This window comes from Oncorhynchus kisutch, linkage group LG24 (genome assembly GCF_002021735.2).
Source record: "Oncorhynchus kisutch isolate 150728-3 linkage group LG24, Okis_V2, whole genome shotgun sequence".
Classification (NCBI taxonomy): Eukaryota; Metazoa; Chordata; class Actinopteri; order Salmoniformes; family Salmonidae; genus Oncorhynchus; species Oncorhynchus kisutch.
The window spans coordinates 22718971-22734858 of NC_034197.2; the positions used below are offsets into that span (position 1 = coordinate 22718971).

General features: G+C 42.5%; 1 protein-coding gene and 1 long non-coding RNA gene across 2 annotated transcripts in view; both read right to left on the reverse strand.

The window, feature by feature from the left end:
- Positions 1–15888, reverse strand: part of LOC109869714 (protein bassoon) — a 182719-nt gene that overhangs the window by 61631 nt on the left and 105200 nt on the right. The window lies entirely within an intron of this gene.
- LOC116357007 (uncharacterized) lies at positions 3712–4464 on the reverse strand. Its single transcript, XR_004205305.1, has 2 exons — positions 4412–4464; positions 3712–4311 (listed from the first exon to the last, which is right to left on the reverse strand). It is a non-coding gene; the product is annotated as an uncharacterized LOC116357007 (long non-coding RNA).

Sequence of the window (15888 nt, forward strand, 5' to 3'; positions counted from 1 at the left end):
GATGAAAAAGTACAGAGAGATCCTGCTCCAAAGCACTCAGGACCTCAGACTGGGGTGAAGGTTCACCTTCCAACAGGACAACATCCCTAAGCACACAGCCAAGACAGAAAATAGCTGTGCAGCAACGCTCCCCATCCAAACTGACAGAGCTTGAGAGGATCTTCAGAGAAGAATGGCAGAAACTCCCCGAAATACAGGTATGCCATGCTTGTAGGGTCATACACGAGAAAACTCGAGGCTGTAATCGCTGCCAAAGGTACTTCAAACAAATGTGATTTTTTTTTTTTTATACATTTACTAAAATGTTTTTTAAAAACTGTTGTTGCTTTGTCATTATGGGTTATTGAGTGTAAATTGATGAGGGGAAAAAACAATTGAATACATTTTAGAATAAGGCTGGAACGTAACAAAATGTGGAAAAGTCAAGGTGTCTGAATACTTTCAGAATGCACTGTATTTACAGGGTCAGTTCCAGGGTCAGTGCCAACACTATATTTACAATGTGTATGCAATAGGGTTAATGAACTTTGAAGTAAATCTCAGCTCTGTTGATCATAGTGATTGAGAAGTATTAAAAAGGCGTAATATGCCCCACCAACATTAGATAACAATACAGAATTGTTGAAATAAGTATATCAAATCAATGATGAGAGAATATTCAAATTAACTGCTGACACAGACATGGAAGCGTAGCAGGAACATCTGAATGCTGTGAACCAAGAGGTTGTGAGTTCAAATCCCAGGTGAGGACATGTTGAATTATAATTAGTGTATAAATAACCTTGCACAATGTAATCATGTGTGTCAAATATGTGAATTGAAAAAACAATGTTAAAAGCACTGTGTGTGAGAGTATCCTTGCCAACAGACAAAATGAGCTGTGAATGGATCAGTGGTTCACCAATCAGGGCCTTGATGGGCTTGGCAACAGTAACCGTGTGATGTGTAATGATTTTTGTTTTTTTGGAGAACATTTCTTTGGGACACAGAAATGTTCTAGAACATTAATGTCTAGAACATTAATATCTTTCTTACCTTCTGAGAGCATAGCAAACATTTTCTGCGTATGTTTGGTGGGACATTGATGGAATATTCTCTCAACCATCAGAAAACTCAAAACAGGAATGTTTTTGCAAAATTCTCATGAAACGTGTCTAGAACATTCATATATTTTATTCTGAGAACATGGCAACCATGTCCTGTGCATGTTTGGTGGAACGTTTCAGAAAATTATCCTAACTATCAGAAAACTGGACATATGAATGTTCTTGCAATGTCCCATGAAATGTGTCTAGAACATGAATATCTGATATTCTGAACAGTGGCGGTCAGTGCCATTTAAGATGAGGGAGGATGACATATATTTTTTATGAACATGGCCTTATTTCTATTACAACATATTGGATGACTGTCATTCATACTCCATTCACCCATCTCAATGTAATATCAATAGGGTTAGGCTACTACAAAGTTTCCCTGTTCCCATCATGAGATTGCTACAACCTACAGTAGCCTATGAATTGAAGTTTACAACGTACTGTAGGTGCACAGGTCAAGAGAATGTTGAGTAGTCAAGGTGACAGACAATGAAACATTCAATACCGCCTTGCACATTCTTGCCTGCATCTAGCTGATCTTGGGTGTAATCATTAATCCATCAGTTGCAAACAGGAATTTATATTGGACAAATGTAGGTATGTTTATTCCTGTTTTGATCCGTTTGCTTCCATTTAAGAAATGTTTTTCAACAGAATAGGTGTAATGAAGACACCCCTGATCACACGCAAAAACAGTTCACTTTCATACCAGACACATACAAACAGCTTGTTGTATATAGAATTCCTTCTCACATCTATGTGCTCTCCTCCTCTCACCTCTCACCTCTTGCTTCCCCTTAATTTTGGAAGAAATTCATTTGTTCAAAACTGTTCAACTATTGTCTTTCTCCCTCTTTGAGTCAACTACCATATTGTATACACTGCAGTGCTAGCTAGCTGTAGCTTATGCTTTCAGTACTAGATTTATTCTCTGATCCTTTGATTGGGTGGACAACATGTCAGTTCATGCTGAAAGAACTCTGATAGGTTGGAGGACGTCCTCAGGAAGTTGTTATAATTACTGTGTAAGTGTATGGAAGGGGATGAGGACCATGAACCTCCTAGGTTTTGTATTGAAGTCAATGTACCCAGAGGAGGACAGAAGCTAGCTGTCCTCCGGCTAAACCATGGTGGTGCTACCACCCTACAGAGTGCTGCTGAGGCTACTGTAGACCTTCATTTCAAAACAGGGTGTTTTAATCAATTATTTGGTGACGTGAATATATTTAGTATAGTTTTATCTAAAAAAATGATTACTTTTTAAATATTTAATTATTTAAATCTTTCAGAAATTCACTGAGGAACCTCCCCTTCCTCCTCTGAGGAGCCTCCACTGATTCTGAGAACATGGCAACCACGTTCTAGATAAGTTCTGTTTGACATTAAGGGAATGTCAAACATTAAGGAAATGTCAAACTTCAACACCAAACATTTGAGCAAACATGCTCAAATGGTTCTCAGAAGGTTTTTGCTAGCATAGTGGAAAACTAGACACTCAAACATTAGGGTAACATTACAAAAATGTTATCTTCCTGTATAATTGTTAGCTGGGACCACACACCCCCACAAACATGAAAACAGTGGTGCAAATTCTCTCTCTCACACACAAACACTATGTTCCTCCCTCTCTTTTTAGCATCTGTCCAACATTCTGCTTAAATGGTCAGTATGCCTGCTGTAGACCAACAGTATGTGGGGATATCCAAATAATAGCTTTACCATCACCAAGTAGCTAAGTCTGTAGAGCAGGATAACGAAGCATGTGCACACACACACACACACACACACACACACACACACACACACACACACACACACACACACACACACACACACACACACACACACCAATTTATCCAGTGACTGACAGTCAGACTCGTGTAAAGGAAATATAATCCCTCCACTGATCAAACCCTGTACAGGGTCTGACCTTCTGTCTATGTTGTCACAGAGCACCAGGTTAGAAGAGAATTCCGCCACACTGCATCTCTGCGTGTCTCTCCCACAACAAATCTAATAAGCTTACAGTCCACTGTTCATTTACAGTTTTTTTCGATTGCTAAACGACAGTGGGCACAACTGGAGTCACATGTGCAAAACTCTAACTACAGTCTGCACTACCAACAGTCACCTGAGCTAAACAGTTCACATCACCTGCAAAACTCATTCCAAGCAACACAACTCTTAACACATGGCTCAAAACACGCTCAGTGCAGCCAAACACTATGCACAACCCTCACTGAGATAACACACACTGTCACTCAGAACACACTGAGAGTAAAAACACTAGCATCACCAATACAGAAAATACTAACTTTTCATCTTTACAGTTTGAACCATTTCAGTGACTTCATACAAAGTAATATTTTCTTCTAAGAACAGAGTGACATTCTTTCACATGATTTATTAACATGTTTAGAGCATAACAATTCTTTAAGGTAAATGAAAATTAGCAGTTTGCTTCAATAGTCTGTAGTAATTTACGGAATTACAGTAATGAGACAAAAAAGGTAGAAACTAAAAGTACATACTGTAATTCAAACAAATAATTGAGGGGCTAATCCTGCCTCTCTCTAGCATCAGGCCACAGGTTTTCTTCAACATCACATCTAATGTTTTCTCTTGCCATGCACCTGGGGAAGAACCTTCTGGAGTGCCTTATCCATCCCTGGCAGTCCTCTGGACTCGTGTCCTCACATCCGGCACGCATGGCTTCCAAAAGAGACATTTGGTCATGTGGGTGGTGACCAAACACTTTCCACCTCCAGGCAGAGAAAAACTCCTCTATTGGGTTGAGGAAGGGTGAATATGCAGGCAGGTACAAAACCATAAATCTGTGATGTACTGCAAACCAATCTGTGACAGCTGCAGAGTGGTGAAAAACAACGTTATCGCAAACTATGACAAAAACTTGGGGGTTTCTTACTGGCTCCCCCTGTTCTGCTGGCACTAGCTGAGCATAGAGCTGTTCTAGGAAAGCTATACGCCTTTCTGTGTTGTATGGGCCAATGAGTGGTGTGTTGAGAAGCAAACCATCATTGGCCATTGCAGCACACATGGTGATATTTCCCCCCCTTTGGCCTGGAACCTCCACAGTGGCCCTTTGACCTATTACATTCCTTCCTCTGCGCCGTGTTTTGGCAAGGTTAAATCCAGCTTCATCGATAAATACAAATGAATGTGGTCTTTCCAGTGCTTCCACCTCCATTACTCTCTGAAAAACAGTAAGTGCGCAGTTTTACTGTAGAAATGCTAGTGTTTTTTTTTACTGTAAATATTTTGTATAGCTGTGTACGTAACCTCAGACGTCTTACCTGGACATATTGGTATCTTTGCTCTTTTACCCGTTCACTGTTTCTCTCGAACGGTACAGTGTATAACTGTTTCATTGTAACTTGGTGTTTCTTTAGGACTCGAGCAATAGTTGTTGTGCTGACAGAATTAACATTTTCAAATATGTAATTATCAGCCAGCACTCTATCTTGAATCTCCCGCAGTTTTATTGCATTGTTGACAACAACCATGTCAACAATAGCATTTTCCTGCGCATCTGAAAATATTTTTCCTCTTCCCCCCGTTGGGGGCAGCCTTTGGGTCCTGTTGTAAAAATATATTTTACAGTCAAACTTACTGTAATATATATCTGTGTAAATATTCTATAATTGCAATACAAAATAGATTCCTGTAATGTTTTCATTTACTGTAAGGATGTAACTCTCACCTGTTTGCATGATGGAAAATTCGCATTACAGATGCCACTCTCATTGAGAGACCATGGTTCACGACATGGTCTATAAGTGTAGCCCTTATTTAATCTGAAATAACAGCTCTTTGTCTTCTTTGTCTTCCTCCACGCATCCACCCTCTCCCTGCCACCCTTCTCCCTCCACGAACCCATCTTCCTTGTTCCATTTCCAAAATGAGTCTTTCTGAGCTCTACCTATATATACTGTATTATGTGTGTGTGTTCACTAACAAGTCTAAAACAAGACACCTGCTTAGCCTTTCAGCTGAAATTGCAATCAGCAGTGTTTAAAAGGCACAAGGCTGAAATCTATTCCGTTTTGAATGTGTGGTTCACAGTTTTGACAGCAGTGTGTTAGCATTTGAACAAAGTGCTGTAAATCCACAGTGTTGTGCAGGTTGTGGTTAAAGTCATGGGATAAGTGTGTAGAGTTTTGAAAACTGTGTTCAAGCAATGTAAAACGAACTAGAGTTTGGTCCACATGAACTGCTGCTGTGCAGACTGTAGTTAGAGTTTTGCACATGTGACTCCAGTTGTGTCCACTGTCGTTTAGCAATCGAAAAAAACTGTAATCACTGGTTCTCATGTACAGCTCACAACCTCTTGGTGTTCCAGCCAAGTGATAATGACACAGGCCATTTCCTCACTAAAATGCATGAATGAAACACACTCATGGGGTGTTTTATGTGGAGTGAGTCAGTGTTGAGAAACATGAACACAACTGCTCCAACAATTGCTCTTGAACTTCTTGATCTTAAATAAAAGACAATGTCAAAGCTATCTTTTAACCAAACAAAATGTCTGTATTCTATGGTGATGGAGGTTTTGGGTGCAGTAACAACTGATAAAAAGACATGGGCAGCCAAACTGTATGGACGTGTCCCAAACGGCACCCTATTCTCTGGCCTATATAGTGCACTACTTTTGACTAGGGCCCATGGGGCTCTGGTCAAAAGTAGCGCACTATATAGGGAATATGTTGCAATTTCGCACACAGTCCAGGTACTCTACTCTAACTATTATTTCATAATGTATGGAACCAAACAGTGGAGTAAACAGTAGGATGACATAGCATGTACAGTGTAGTGACAGGGAGAAGGGAGGTGGTGCTGAGGCTGACAGTAAGTGAGATAGACATCCAGGAATATAGGACCTGACAGATGATTGACAGATAGGTGGCTACCTGTCATTCCATCATAGACCTGTATGAAACACCAGAGTAGTCTATGTAGATATATTTTTTTTAACCCTTATTTTACCAGGTAAGTTGACTGAGAACACATTCTCATTTACAGCAACGACCTGGGGAATAGTTACAGGGGAAAGGAGGGGGATGAATGAGCCAATTGTAAGCTGGGGATTATTAGGTGCCCTAATGGTATGAGGGCCAGATTGGGAATTTAGCCAGGACACCAGGGTTAACACCCCTATTCTTACAATAAGTGCCAAGGGATAGTGAACACAGAGAGTCGGGACACCTGTTTAACATCCCATCCAAAAGACAGCACCCTACACAGGGTCCAGCAGCATCTGGTCACCCATCCAGGGACCAACCAGGCCCAACCCTACTTAGCTTCAGGAGCAAGCCAGTAGTGGGATGCAGGGTGGTATGGTGCTGGCCTCAGTCAAGATATAGCTTGACAGGTGTTGTTACAAAGATACACATTTGCACACACACACAATCCTTCTAAGGGCCAGAGGCAAATTAAATGGAAGCAGGAGATTGAGATTGCTCTGGTGTGATGATCTGCTGCCTTGTCTGAGAACCTTTGTTTCTCAAAAGACACAGTAAAAACAGAGGAAGTGGAGGGTAAATATTTTCCTGCGGTGGAGCTGCTGCTTCCTACAGGGGGGGTTGAATGCTGTCAACTGGAACTAAAAGAAACTGTCACACACTTCCAGGGCAGTACATGAAGCTGTATGGAGGTGGGGTTGTGGAGGACAGCCTACTCACTGACACTACGTATCCCACAGTTCCCCCTGTTCTCTCCCAGACAATCACAGGAAGACTAACAGAGAGAGGTTAACAGCTTGTCAGAGAAGGTACTGTGCAGAATCACTGATCTATAAATCACCTGGCATCCCAAATACTACCCCTCATGTGAATGAGATTAAACAATCTGTGTCGAGCCAGACACTATTGAAAGAGCGAAAAACCAACAAAACAAATAATAATTTGCATGAAATGATTGATCTAATCTGCCTGTGTAATTGACTATGAATGAGTCTACTGTATAAACTCAAGTAAACTGTGGTTAAAACACATTTTTCACTGGAGTAGTTTCTCCCTCAGGGTTCAAGGTAACTGGTGTCTGACACATTAGAGCACAGAACCACTGAGTGCACAGAGGGAAGAAGGGAACAAAGTAAGTCTGAAAAGAAAGGAGGGAAAACCCACCATTGACTCGGTTCCCCTCCAAAGGAATAAAATAATGAGTAAACGTGTGAATCAATGCTCTGTCTCTCTGTGACAAAACCCAACATCACACACCTCCCTCTCTCATTCACAGAGACAGACAAAAGAGAGCGAGAAAGGAGGATAAGAGAGGCAGTGAAGGAGGGACAGGGGGAGGCGTGGAAAGAAAGAAAGAGTGGAGAAAGAGTGGTGAAATATAGGGAGAAAAAAATATGTATGTCCTCAACTCTTGTATGCTCCCATGTGATTTAAATCAGACCCACAAAAAAGACAACATTTCAATCCAAGTTGGATCTTTGCCAGGTCATACACCGCTATGAAACACCTACTTAAATAGCCTCTAGAGCAGGGGTGGGCAATTCCAGTCCCCAAGGGCCTGATTGGTTATCTTAGCCAGGTCGCAGTTGTAAATGAGAACTTGTTCTCAACTAGCTTACCTGGTTAAATAAAGGCGAACAATTAAAAAAAATTCAAAAATTAAATGGTGTCACAGTTTTGCCCCAGCCCCAGCTAACACACCTGACTCCAATAATCAACTAATCATGATCTTCAGTTTAGAATGCATTTTGATGAATCAGCTGGAGTTGCCCACCCCTAATCTAGAGGCATGTACATCCAGTCAATTGAATACATATAATACCTTAATATCACAATAAATCGTGAGGCTTCGGATGCACGCACACCACCGACCGCTTCCAAGTATATTACTCGCTAATGTTAACAAAGTCGACGAAATCAGGGCAAGAGTTGCTTTCCAAAGAGATATCTGGGATTGTAACAAACTCGGTTTCACGGAAACATGGCTAGCTGGGGACATGCTGTTGGAGTCTGTACAGCCAATGGGATTTTCAGTGCATCGCGCCGACAGGATTAAACATCTCTCCGGAAAGAAGAAGGTTGGGGGTGTATGTTTCATGATTAATGACTCATGGTGCATGTAACGAGTTCGCTGAGAATTGGGAAGCAAGTTCAGGGAGTGAGTTTTTTAAATAAATAAATTAAACAAAAAACACGTAACACAAACAGCGCACCGACATGAAAACAGAGTCAATAACACCTGAGGAAGGAACCAAGGGGAGTGACAGATATAGGGAAGATAATCAAGGAGTTGATGGAGTCCAGGTGAGTGTCATGAGGCGCAGGTGGGAGAGACGATGGTGACAGGTGTGCGGGATAATCAGCAGCCTGATGACCTAGAGGCCGGAGAGGGAGTATACATGACAGTACCCCCTCCCCGATGCGCGGCTCCATCCGCAGAACGCCATCAAAGGGGACCAACCCGGGGATCAGGAGCGGTCCGGTCACCCCTGCTGATGCATGACAACCTGTCACGGCAGTTGAGGCACGGGAACCTGTCGAGTAACCTGGGGCGTGGGAACCTGACAGATCGGTTGAGGCAGGGGAGCCTGGCGATCCGGCAGAGGCAGCATACCACCCTGCATACCACTGCTGGTTTGCTTCTGAACCTAAGCAGGGTTGGTCCTGGTCAGTCCTTGGATGGGAGACCAGATGCTGCTGGAAGTGGTGTTGGAGGGCCAGTACGAGGCACTCTTTCCTCTGGTCTAAAAAATATCCTAATGCCCCAGGGCAGTGATTGGGGACACTGCCCTGTGTAGGGTGCCATCTTTCGGATGGGACGTTAAAAGGGTGTCCTGACTCTCTGAGGTCATTAAAGATCCCATGGCACTTATCGTAAGAGTAGGGGTGATAACCCTGGTGTCCTGGCTAAATTCCCAATCTGGCCCTCAAACCATCACGGTCACCTAATAATCCCCAGTTTACAATTGGCTCATTCATCCCCCTCCTTTCCCCTGTAATTATTCCCCAGGTTGTTGCTGTAAATGAGAACGTGTTCTCAGTCAACTTACCTGGTAAAATAACAGCTACATTTTTTAAAAAGGCATTACTCTGACACAAAAATAAAATTAAAAAACACTCCCTGATGCTTCCCTTAGGTGAGGTGTTATTCTGTAATAATGTGCGCTGAGAGTCGGGAAGCAAGTTCAGGGAGTGAGCGTTTTAATAAATAAATGAATCAATAAACATGTAACATGCACCATTCAAAAAAATGTAGGACTAAAAACAGATAGAGCCCTTGATTCACTCCAGACTTCACTGCCCTCGACTAACACAAAAACATCCTGTGGCGTACTGCATTAGCACCAAATAGCCCCAGCGATATGCAACTTTTCAGGGAAGTTAGGAACCAATATACACAGGCAGTCAGGAAAGCAAAGGCTAGCTTTTTCAAACAGAAATGTTCATCCTGTAGCACAAACTCCAAAAAGTTATGGGACACTGTAAAGTCCATGGAGAATAAGAGCACCTCCTCCCAGCTGCCCACTGCTCTGAGGCTAGGAAACACTGTCACCACTGATAAACCTACGATAATCAAGAATTTCAATAAGCATTTTTTCTACAGCTGGCCACGCTTTCCACCTGGCTACCCATAACCCGGTCAACAGCTCTGCACCCCCCACAGCAACTTGCCCAAGCCTCCCCATTTCTCCATCACCCAAATCCAGATAGCTGATGTTCTGAAAGAGCTGCAAAATCTGGATCCCTACAAATCAGCTGGGCTAGACAATCTGATCCTCTCTTCCTAAAATTATCCGCCGCAATTGTTGCAACCCCTATTACTAGCCTGTTTAACCTCTCTTTCGTATCGTCTGAGATCCCTAAAGATTGGAAAGCTGCCACGGTCATTCCCCTCTTCAAAGGGGGAGACACTCTCGACCCAAACTGTTACAGATCTATATCTATCTTACCCTGCCTTTCTAAAGTCTTCGAAAGCCAAGTTAACAAACAGATCACCAACCATTTCGAATCCCACTTGACCTTCTCCGCTATGCAATCTGGTTTCCGAGCGGGTCCTGGGTGAACCTCAGCCACGCTCAAGGTCCTAAACGATATCATAACTGCCATCAATAAAAGACAATACTGTGCAGCCGTCTTCATTGACCTGGCCAATCACAGTATTCTTAACGGCTGACTCGACAGCCTTGGTTTCTCTAATGATTGCCTCGCCTGGTTCACCAACTACTTAACTGATAGAGTTCAGTTTGTCAAATCGGAGGGCCTGTTGTCCGGACCTCTGGCAGTCTCTATGGGGGTGCCACAGGGTTCAATTCTCAGGCCGACTCTCTTCTCTGTATACATCAATGATGTCACTCTTGCTGTTGCTGTTGCCGATTCTCTGATCCACCTCTACGCAGACAACACCATTCTGTATACATCTGGCCCTTCTGTGTTAACAAACTTCCAGACGAGCTTCAATGCCATACAACACTCCTTCCGTGGCCTCCAACTGCTCTTAAATGCAAGTAAAACTAAATTTATGCTCTCCAACCGATCGCTGCCCGCACCCGCCCGTCCATCTAGCATGACTACTCTGGACGGTTCTGACTTAGAATATGTGGACAACTACAAATACCTGGGTGTCTGTTTAGCCTGTAAACTCTCCTTCAAGACTCACATTAAGCATCTCCAATCCAAAATTAAATCTAGAATTGGCTTCAAAGCCTCCTTCACTCATGCTGCCAAACATACCCTCGTAAAATTGACCATCCTACCAATCCTTGACTTCGGCGATGTCATTTACAAAATAGCCTTCAACATTCTATTCAGCAAATTGGATGTAGTCTCTCACAGTGCCATCCATTTTGTCACCAAAGCCCCATATACTACCCACCACTGCGACATGTATGCTCTCGTTGGCTGGACCTCGCTTCATATTCGTCGCCAAATCCACTGGCTCCAGGTCATCTAAAAGACTTTGCTAGGTAAAGCCCCGCCTTATCTCACCTCACTGGTCACCATAGCAGCACCCACCCATAGCATGCGTTCCAGCAGGTATATTTCACTGGTCACCCCCAAAGCAAACTCCTCATTTGGCTGCCTGCTGCCAATGACTGGAACGAATTGCAAAAATCACTGAAGCTGGAGACTCATATCTCCCTCACTAACTTTAAGCATCAGCTGTCAGAACAGCTTACCGATCATTGCACCTGTACACAGCCCATCTGTAAATAGCCCACCCAACTACCTCATCCCCATATTGTTACCTCCTTTGCATCCCAGTATCTCTACTTGCACATTCATCTTCTGCACATCAATCACTCCAGTGTTAATTGCTAAATTATTTTGCCACTATTGCCTTACCTCCCTAATCTTACTACATTTGCACACACTGTATATAGATTTTTCTATTGTGTTATTGACTGTACGTTTGTTTATCCCATGTGTAACTCTGTGTTGTTTGTGTCGCACTGCTTTGCTTTATCTTGGCCAGGTCTCGGTTGTAAATGAGAACGTGTTCTCAACTGGCCTACCTGGTTAAATAAAGGTGAAATATATATTTTTAAATAAATAAAAATGTTGGCCGATTAGGCCTGGCTCGCAGTCGGTGTTCCAATTCATTCCAAAGTGTTTTTGATGGGGTTGAGGTCAGGGCTCTGTGCAGGCCAGTCCAGTTCTTTCACACCTATCTTGACAAACTATTTCTGCATGGGTCTCACTTTGTGCATGGGGGCATTGTTATGCTGAAACAAGAAAGGGTATTCTCAAACTATTGCCACAAAGTTGGAAGCACAGAATCGTCAAGAATGTAATTGTATGCTGTAGCGTTAAGATTTTCATTCACTGGAACTAAGGAGCCTAGCCCCAAACATGAAAAACAGTCCCAGACCATTATTTATCCTCCACCAAACTTTACAGTTGGCACCAGATGCGCAACTTTGATTTTTAGAAATGGGGGGGATAAACATTCTAAACAGTCTACCCGACCATGGCCTTTCTTTCTCATTAAGCATTATGACTGTATGCATGATGATGAGTCAGGATGAATTGTAGGTGTCCTCAAATGAGCATGTACTCTTCACGTGTGCCTGATGGAAAATGTAAGAGTGAGGTCCTTCAGTTCTGATGAGGGTGGTAAGTCAGACGGCAGGCACACTGAAGCCACCTCTGTCTACTGAAAAGCTACTGAATCACTCAACAAGTGTAGGGGGGCTAACAGTGTGGGAGCAAATCAATGTTTGCCTATGATATGAACACAAACACAATCCCACAGAGAGAAAGAGAGAGACAGAGAGAGTGGAGTGGGCAACTGCGACTCTATTAGGGCTCAAGTGACCTCGATGTTATTGTAGCACAGCATTACCCGGCTCCATCATTCCAGCTCCGCTCGCCTCAGTAGCTCAGCTGCTCCTGTGCTCTCCATCACAGTGAAGCCCTGGGGACACCTGCCTTGCTGACTGACCTATTTAGATCCAGGGTATCGCGGCAGAGACGGATATGCAGGGAAAACACCCATCTCAACCAATCATAACTCCATCTTCATTCGATAACAACTCTCTGTGAGAGAGCGTCAGCAAGAGTCTCCTAGAAGTTCAGAGATGGGGGACTGAACACAGCGGTGCAGATTGCCTCAAGATAAAAACGTAATATTCAATATCTATAAGTTAGACTATATATTAGTACTTCACATACTCGTGTATAATAACATTCCATCTGGATAACAACACAAAACAAATCATAAGGCTTGAGAAATGTATCGACAAATATTACAAAAACAAGCAACACTCAAACATGACGGAGAGTAAACAAGGAGACCATATCTGCAACTTTTCGGCGGATACAGACGATTTATGCTCTTCACCACCGGGACTGGTTAGGGCGGAAAGCGATTTATTAAAGCCGATAAATGACAAACTGGGCATACTTGAATTAGTCAGTAAAGACATAAAGGAGTTGAAGGCGAGCCTCGAAATGAGTGATGAAAAAGCTGCGGCAATGGAGAAAGAAACAAACAAGCTAAAAGGAACAGTCAATACGAATCGGACGTTAATAAACTTCAAAAGGAGAACATCTTTCTGAGGGAAGCGTTACTTGACATACAGACTAGATCTATGAGAGAAAATCTAATACTTACTAATCAAGAAATTCAAGATAGAGAAGAAGTTCCTGAAAGAGTAGTGAAGGAATTCTTTCTTACAGTGCTTCAAATCCCACTCGATAAAATCCAACTTGAAGGTGTACACCATTTTGAGGACAGAGATATGAACGCCCAATCGTTGCCAAATTTGCTTTCTTTAAGCATAAAGTAATGGTTAAAAGCCTGGGTAAAAGATTTGCTGGCATGAAAAAAGGCATGAATGATCAGTTCCCGGGGGAGATTGCAGAACAGCACAAAGTTCCCAATCTTCAACTAGAATAGATTAAAAGGGAAGCATAAGGCTCTCATAGCCAATAAACTGTATATTGACAACCAAATGTACTGAGACACAAAGACTACTCCATGGCTGTTCTCATAGAGGAGTCGAATAATGGAAAACCAAATACTAGTCATGGTAGGGATTGTAATAATAATACAAAATAATAGATAAAAAACTGCACTATACCATTCAAGATACGTAATTTTGTAAAATAATTATTTAACTTTCCATTAATAGGTATTTTATAAATGGATAAGACAGCATTAGAAGAAAGGATAACTAGCAAATACAACGAATTGGAACAGAAAAGTACTCAACCAACATGGTGGAGATAAAATCATAGCAAACAGAAGACGTAGAAGGCACAGTATGTGGGTATGTGTGGATGTATTGTGATAGAAGGTGTGGTGTGTGTTTTTGTGTTTGGAAAAGTGTGGCATTAAGTGAGTGAGAAAGGAAACGGATGCATATCCCAGAACCAATGTGTCTGTGAGCCAGGGGTTGTGAGAGATAGCTTTCAATTTTGTGCAGATGAGGGTTATACATTTTAAAATAAATTATACATCTAATGTACTTATTTATTGTCCTATCATGATGGAACGGTCCCCAATCCTATACCCTAGACACCCACCTGAGCGACCCATACACTAAAGAGAAGTCCTTATCTGTTTTGTGGGCTTACTGTAAGTTGTCTATATGCAGACATAACAGAATGTGGACAGATACCTACCAGAGCAGCACCAGGCTGCATCACATCCGGCCGTGATTGGGAGTCCTATAGGGCGGTGCACAATTGGGCCAGCAGCGTCCGGGTTTGGCAGGGGTAGGCCGCCATTGTAAATAAGAATTTGTTCTTAACTGATTTGCCTAGTAAAATAAAGGTTAAATAAAAAAATAAAAAAATACAAAGCCAGAGCCCCCTGATGGGAGAGCATAATATAGAAAGAAATTCTCAAAGATGCTAATGAGAACCTTGACGACCTTGTATCTAGCTGGTTGAGGATTCCGGTGGGGTGCCCCAACCCAGGTAGTGGCAGTGCTGGCAACACTGGCTGCAGTAACCCATGGGGAGGGGGTTACACTCTGACAATCAGAGAGGGGGCATATTATTGTGACTCCAGGGGCACCAAATAATAAAATACAAGGGGGACTGTGTATGTATGTGTGTTTCAGGGGAAGGAGGTGTATCTGATCTCCATCACCTAGGACTTGACATTGCCAATTTTGCTCAATCTTGCATGCTTTCTTAAACAGCTGTAACTGTATATACATTTCCAATGCTCTCACCTCAATTTGCTTTATACAGTGGCTTGCGAAAGTATTCATGCCTTACAACCTGGAATTAAAATGGATTTTGGGGGGTTTGTATCATTTGATTTACACAACATGCCTACCACTTTGAAGATGCAAAATATGTTTTATTGTGAAACAAACAAGAAATAAGACAAAAAATGAAAACTTGAGCATACATAACTATTCAACCCCCCAAAGTCAATACTTGGTAGAGCCACCTTTAAATGTTTCCCCTTAAACCATTTAAGTGTTGCTTTAGTAGTATGCTTAGGGTCATTGTCCTGCTGGAAGGTGAACCTCCGTCTCAGTCTCAAATCTCTGGAACACTGAAACAGGTTTCCCTCAAGAATTTCCCTGTATTTAGCACCATCCATCATTCCTTCAATTTTGACCAGTCCCTGCTGATGAAAAACATCCCCACAGCGTGATGTTGCCACCACCATGCTTCACTGGGGATGGTATTCTCGGGATGATGAGAGGTGTTGGGTTTGTGCCAGCCATAGTGTTTTCCTTGATGTCCAAAAAGCTCAATTTTAGTCTCATCTGACCAGAGTACCTTCTTCCATGTTTAGGGAGTCTCCCACATGCCTTATTGCGAACACCAAATGTGTTTGCTTATTTCTTTCTTTAACAATGCCTTTTTTTCTGGCCACTCTTCTGTAAAGTCCAGCTCTGTGGAGTGTATGGCTTAAAGTGGTCCTATGGACAGATACTCCTGTGTGGAGCTTTGCAGCTCCTTCAGGGTTATCTTTGGTCTCTTTGTTGCCTCTCTGATTAATGCCCTCCTTGCCTGGTCCAGGAGTTTTGGTGGGCGGCCTTCTCTTGACAGGTTTGTTTTGGTACCATATTCTTTCCATTTAAAAAAATGATTTAATGGTGCTCCGTGGGATGTTCAAAGTTTCTGAATTTTTTTATAACCCAACCCTGATCTGTACTTCTCCACAAGTTTGTCCCTGACCTCTTTGGAGAGCTCCTTGGTCTTCATGGTGCCACTTGCTTGGTGGTGCCCCGTGCTTAGTTGTGTTGCAGACTCTGGGTGCCTTTCAGTACAGGTGTAAATATACTGAGATCATGTGACAGATCATGTGACACTTAGATTGCACACAGGTGGACTTTATTTAA